Source organism: Elephantulus edwardii, unplaced genomic scaffold (assembly GCF_000299155.1).
Source record: "Elephantulus edwardii isolate Elephantulus edwardi_28Jun2011 unplaced genomic scaffold, EleEdw1.0 scaffold00040, whole genome shotgun sequence".
NCBI classification, from domain to species: Eukaryota; Metazoa; Chordata; class Mammalia; order Macroscelidea; family Macroscelididae; genus Elephantulus; species Elephantulus edwardii.
Window position 1 is genome coordinate 19043958 of NW_006399790.1, and position 6524 is coordinate 19050481.

Below are 6524 nucleotides of genomic sequence, written 5' to 3' on the forward strand. Positions count from 1 at the left end.
GCTGGGTCAAATGGTATTTCTATTTGTAAATTTTGAGAAAGCACCATACAGCCTTCCACAGTGGTAGCACCATTTTACACTCCCACTATCAGTGAATAAGGGTTCCAGTCTCTCCACAACTTCACTAGCGTTTGTTGTTTGCTGTTCTGTTGAATTTTTCTATTCTTACTATTTTCTTTTTAATAAACCAACTTTTGTTTTTAATGCTTCTCTTTTTGATCATATTTTTCTGCTCTTATCCTTATGATTTCTTTCCTTCAACATGCTTTGAATTTTCTCTTTCCTAGATTGTTGAGGTTAGAAAGAATTTAGGATATTTATTTGAGCCCTTTCTAGTTTTTTATGATACACATTTATTTAGTACTATACATTTACCTCTCATCACTACTTTAGGGGCAAAACCTGCTTTTTTTTTTTAAGAAGAAGGGCCTTATTTGCTGGTGGAGCAAAAAGACTACTGTATAGAAATGGCCACATAGTTGTTTTGATTTGCATCTCTCTTAGAGCTAGGGATTTTGAACATTTCTTCATATGTTTGTTTGCCATCTGAAGTCTTCTTTGGTGAAGTGTCTATTCATATTCTGTTCCCATTTTTCAGTTGGGTTGTTTACCTTTATCTTGTTGTGGTGTTCGAGTATTTTATAAATTCTAGCTATAAGTCCCTTATTTGACATGCCATTACCAAATATTTTTTCCCCAATCTGTGGCTTCCCTTTTTACCCTGTAGGATAAGTTTTTGGGTGAGTTTAATACACTCTTTAACAGTTGTTTAACAACTATCAGTTAAACAGTTGCTATTTGATGCAAATTGGTGTAGAACTCACAGCTGCTCTAGAGCGACAGATTTTAATCTTGCCCTGTCCTGCAACCATCCTCATTATACATGCTCAAGCCCTTTGTTAGGTTCACTATGTCAATCCTTCTGGTTGAGAGTCTTATTCTTTTCCCCTCATCTCTCACCTCTCTCATTACGATGTCTAAGGGCTCTCATAAGCTGCTAAGGGCTGGCCTCACTTGATAACATGGCCAAAATACATGAAAGGAATTCTTACTATCCTTACTTCTAAGGAGCAACTTGCTTGTACTTTACTTCTACACAGAATTTTTTTATGCTTTTGACAGTCCATGGGTTATCAATATTCTTCACCAACACGACAACTCAAAGGCATGGATTCCTCTTTTGTCATTCTTATTCATTGTCCTACTTCCCTATGCATTGGAAGCTGTTGAAAAGACCATGGCTTGAATTGGGCACAACTTCGTCTTTAAACTGATATCCTTGTTCTTTAGCACTCTAGAAAGGTCCTTGATGGGACATTTCTCAAACATGTCTTTTGATTTCTTGACTGCTGTTACCATGAGTATCCTAAGTAATTTATTTTGTGACTATTTAGCACTTTATAGAGGCACTCTGCAGCAGGCTTTCCTAATGCAACATGTCCATGAATATCTTGTTACCATGGGTGTTGAATGTGGATCTAAGTAAAATAAAATCGTTGAAAACTACAATTATTTCTCCATCTATCATGCTGCTCTCTATTGGTCCAGTGATGAGAATTTTTGTTTTCTTGATGTTGAGACGTAATCTATATTGAAGGCTGCAATCTTTGACCTTCTGCAGCAAGTATTTCAAGTCTTTTTCACTTTCTGTATTCAAGTTTTTGTCATTGGCATAATGCAGGGTTTTTTTATGCCATTTCTTCAATCTTGATGCCATCCTTCTGCATATAGTTTAGCTTCTCCAATTATTTGTTCAATATTTAACAGCTATGGGGTTGTTGTTGTTGTTGTTATGTGCCGTCTAGTCGTTTCCGACTCATAGCGACCCTATGAACAACAGCCCTAAACCCTGCTCTATCCTGCGCCAACCGCACCGCCTCTGACACACCCATCCCGATTACCCCAGTCACTGAATCAATCCATCTCATAGAGGGTCTTCCCCTCCTGCGCTGTCCCTCCACCCTCCCAAGCATGATGTCCCTCCTGGAAAGGAAATAATTCTCACAAACACCCTGATTTTACACTATGTAGGGTTTCCGCTTTCTGTTCAGATAGCTGCTTCTTGGTCTATATATAGGTTTTACAGGAGTACAATTAAGTGTTCTGGGATTCTCCATTTCAACAGTAAGGACTTAAAATAATCTCTAATCATCTCTTCCTAAACGTATTTAACTCAGCTTATTGGAGATATTATTTCATATATCTATGAAAGCTGTCCAACCAAATGACTTCAATAACAAATAGCTACCTATATTTTTTCCACATAAATGTATAAAATTCAATTGTATAAAACTATTAAATATTATAAAAGTAATAGTATAAAAATAATTGAATAGCATAAAACAGTATAAAATTGAATAACGGACACTAGGCCTATATATGCAAACTGAGAAGGAGATAAAAAGTTATTAACCAACTAGTTTATGCCAAAACACTCATTTATCTCTGGAATCTGGTTGTTCAAGGTGAATATATTGGAAGGATAAAAATGCTTATGAATAATAATCATTTCCATTCTCTCCATTTCATTTTATAGATACATAACAACCTTAATGATCTCAGTTTTAGATGCCTGAAAGCTTTACATTTTTAGAAATGGAAAGAAAGCTACTTTCGCTTTATCTTAGAAAACCAATTCAAATCATTTTCAATGCGCATTTGGAATATTCTCAGCTCCAAAGATAAGATTGCATTTTGATGAACTGCTAGAATGTGTGCAGCAAAGGAAAGAATGAATGAAACTAACATCAGAGTTCAAAATGCATTTTTCAAATGCTCTGAAAAGACTTGTAAAGCATTTTAAGCAGCTATAAACAAAAGTAAGAAACATCTTTTACCAGAAGTTTTATTTGGTTATCCAAGAAATGCTTCTGTCTCTGGAGACATACATTTCATTTTCTCTGTTTAGTTACGTGAATTTTGCCCATGCATATGTATACTTTTATATTATCAAACTGCATAGAGTGTTTTCAGTGCTTTGTTTCCTTTCCTTTTATTTTTCATATTTAGTTAAGAATTGCATATCAAGGGACAATGTATTATTTTGTGTGGGGGAGAAAATACACCTAGAGGCAAAGCAGGAGGTAACATTTAAGCACAGTTGCTATGGATGGAAACTTGAAGCTGGCATTATTTTCTAATTAGAAGTTATCTCTGAGTCATCCTTTTAAAATCCATTAGGCTTTCAAACGCTAAGCTATGATTGGATTTTCAAATATTACTTTGAAATTGCTGTTAGTAAAAAGTTTTAAATCTGAATTATTATAAGCAACATGCTAATAGGAAGAATAAATATCTCTAGGTATTTCTGCCTAGATTATTCACAACCCCTCAACTCATTGCCATTGAGTTGGAATTGATTCACAGCTCACCCTCCCGAAGGTTTTCAGGAGTCTATACATTGCATAAGAAGAGATTGTCCTCCTTTCTCCTGCTGATAGATTGAAACCACAAAAGAGGTGCTGCCATTGGTTAATAGGGCAATTCCTTAAGGACTGTGTTACACCAGAGATCCTGAGATTATTCACAAGCTCCTCAATGTAGGCCTTTCCTCTACAGAACACCGAGGGAACCCTTAAGGCTTAGTAGTGAGGAATTGGGCTGACAAACCAAAGGTATGAGTTTCGAATCTACCAGATGCTCTGTAGGAGAAAGGTGGGCAATCTCCTCCTATGTGATCAAGTGCCCCTGAAAACCTGTGGGAGGGTAAACTATGAGTCAATTCTGACTCAGCAATACTTAACAACAAGAAGAACACAGGGAGCTGTGGTGGCTTAGTGGTAAAGATTTGCACTGTGAACCCAAAATATTCAATTCAAATCTACCAGATGCTCTATGGAAGAAAGATGGCAATCTACTCCTATAGTATTTTATTGCCTCTGAAAACAAACTGGAGGATCAGCTATTAGTCAATTCTAAATCTAAAGCATACAGCAACAAATAGAATTCCTAGCTTTGGTAGACTAGCGAGTAAAGAGTTATGCTGTAAAACCCAAAAGAAAGCAGTTCAAACACACCAGCTGTTCCACAGGAAAAAACTGGGCAATCTATTCCTCTATGGTTTAAAAACAAAATCTGCTGGACAGTCAGCTGAGTTGGTTTCAACTCAACGGCAGTAAGTTGAGCTTGAGTATATTTAGAATCTCATTGTTTTTCTAACACCACCAATACTTCAATGCTTGCTAATGTAATAAATTGCACAATATTTTCGACAGGTCCCAAATTATAAACTTTAATTCACTAGTGTGGCACCACATGTCTACATTAAGATAAAAAGAATTTCTTTTAAATGTGGATCACCAGGTCCTTGGACTCTAAATACATCAAAACCTTAGAAATGGCACCTGAGGTATTATATTTCTTTCCCCTGTGGAATAGTTGCATTTTTATTTGTCTTGTACATTCATGAGTTATTTTTCTTTACAGATTTTTAAATTATTATCATTATTATTTTCTACTATACTAGTTTACAAAGTTTGAATACATTGATTCTCACACCAATTCCTTCTCCTTTCCCTAACCCATCAAATTGTACGACCTCATGGTTAATTCCCATCCTACCCCATTCCTGCACCTCTTAGCTCCTCTGCTTCCACCCTCCCCTGTTTGGGATCTTGATGCTCATTCTATGATAATGATTTTACACAATATTTATCCTTATAAGACTGAATAAGTTCACTCAGGATAATGCTCTCCGGTCACTCCAATGTTAGGTAATTTGGTTGTTGTTGTTGTTGTTATGTGCCATCGAATTGCCTGTGACTCATAGCAACCCTATGTGCAACAACCCTAATCCCTGCTCTACCCTGTAGAATTTCAGTCTCTGACACATCTACCCCCATTACTCTAGTCACTGAATCAATTAATCTCATTGAGGGTCTTCTTCCCCTGCGCTGTTCCTCCAACTTCCAAGCAGGACATACCTCTCCAAGGACTCCTTGCAACTTGTCCAAAATGTCAGACAAAGCTTCAGAATCTTTGACTCCAAGGAGCAGCTTGGTTTCATGCTCTCTAGGATGAGCCTGTCATTCTCTTAGCAGTACATGGTATATTTAATATTCTTCTCCAAAATCACAGCTCAAAGGCATCAATTCTTCTATCATCCTTAGTCATTTTCCAGATTTCCAATGCATAGCAAGTGATTGCAAAGACCAAGGCCTGTATCAGGTGCACCTTAGTCTCCAGACTGACATTGTTGTTCTTCAGTATTTTGGAGTGGTCTCTAACAGCAGACTTTCCCATTGCAATAAGTGTTTTAATTTCCTATCTGCTGGTGTCAAGAGTGTTGATTATGGAGCCAAGCAAACTAAAGCTGTTAACAATCTCAATCTCTTCACCATCTATCATTATGCTGCCAATCAGCCCAGTGTTGAGAATCTTTGTTTTCTTGATGTTGAGCTTCAATCCATATTGAAGGCTGCAGTACTTGACTTTCTGCAGCAAACACTTCATATCCTCCTAAGTTTCAATAATATATTACAAAATTATTGTTCCTTCTATTGTATATTTAAAGCCTGCTCCTGTTCTTTTACTTGCTATGCAACAGAGCTGGACAATGACTAAATACGACAGAAGAAGAATCGATCGATACCTTCAAGTTGTGATGCTGGAGGAAACTACATCTCACACACTTTGGGCATATAACCAGGAGAGATCGGTCCTTGCAGAAGTACCCTGTACAAGATGGATTGATACCGTAACTGGGGTAATGGGGATAGGTGTGTCAAGATGGATTGATGCAGTAACTGGGGTAATGGGGATATGTGTGTCAAAATCAATGAAACTGACTCAAGACAGGGCAGCCTTCAGAGCTGCTGTACCTAGGGTCACTATGTGTCACAAGCCACTTGACAGCACATAACAACAACAACACACCTGCTACTATGATTCTTATCTGCAACTAGAGTGGGAAACTACTGCCTTAAAATAATCTTAAACTACCATACCGTTTTTAGTCTAATAACTCCTGGTGATGGGGGAAAAATGGGTCTTCAATTTATGAAGACTTCCTGTTACTCTTTTCTCCCCAAGTACAAAGGGTCTCCCCAAACCATAAATAACTTTCAATGTCTTTGAGTAGATATCCATGATTTTTTCTTTTTTTGTTTGAAATTTGTTTTTGTTAATTTTAATGAAAGTTTACGGAGACTTAGGGTTTCCAGTCATTCACTGTTGCACTTTTGTCCCTGTCCACCCCCTCCTCCCCAGGTCACTTTTCTCCTTGATGAGTAAAAGAAAAACTCTTTCATTGCTATGCAATCCCTCCCCGCAAGCCCAGTATGCTGTAGAGCCTTCAAGACTCTGTCATGACAATAATACCTAATCATATATCCCTTTTAAACAGTTTTCTGCCTCATCTGTTGCAATGTAGTATACATCATTCCTCCCCTTCTTCTTTGCCTTCCCTCAACCCCAATGCCAGTCCTACTTTATAATAGGGGCCCTATGCAATATTTGTTCTTTTGTGACTGAAATCTTTCACTCAGAATAATGTCCTCTAGGGACATCCACTTAGCATAGTATTT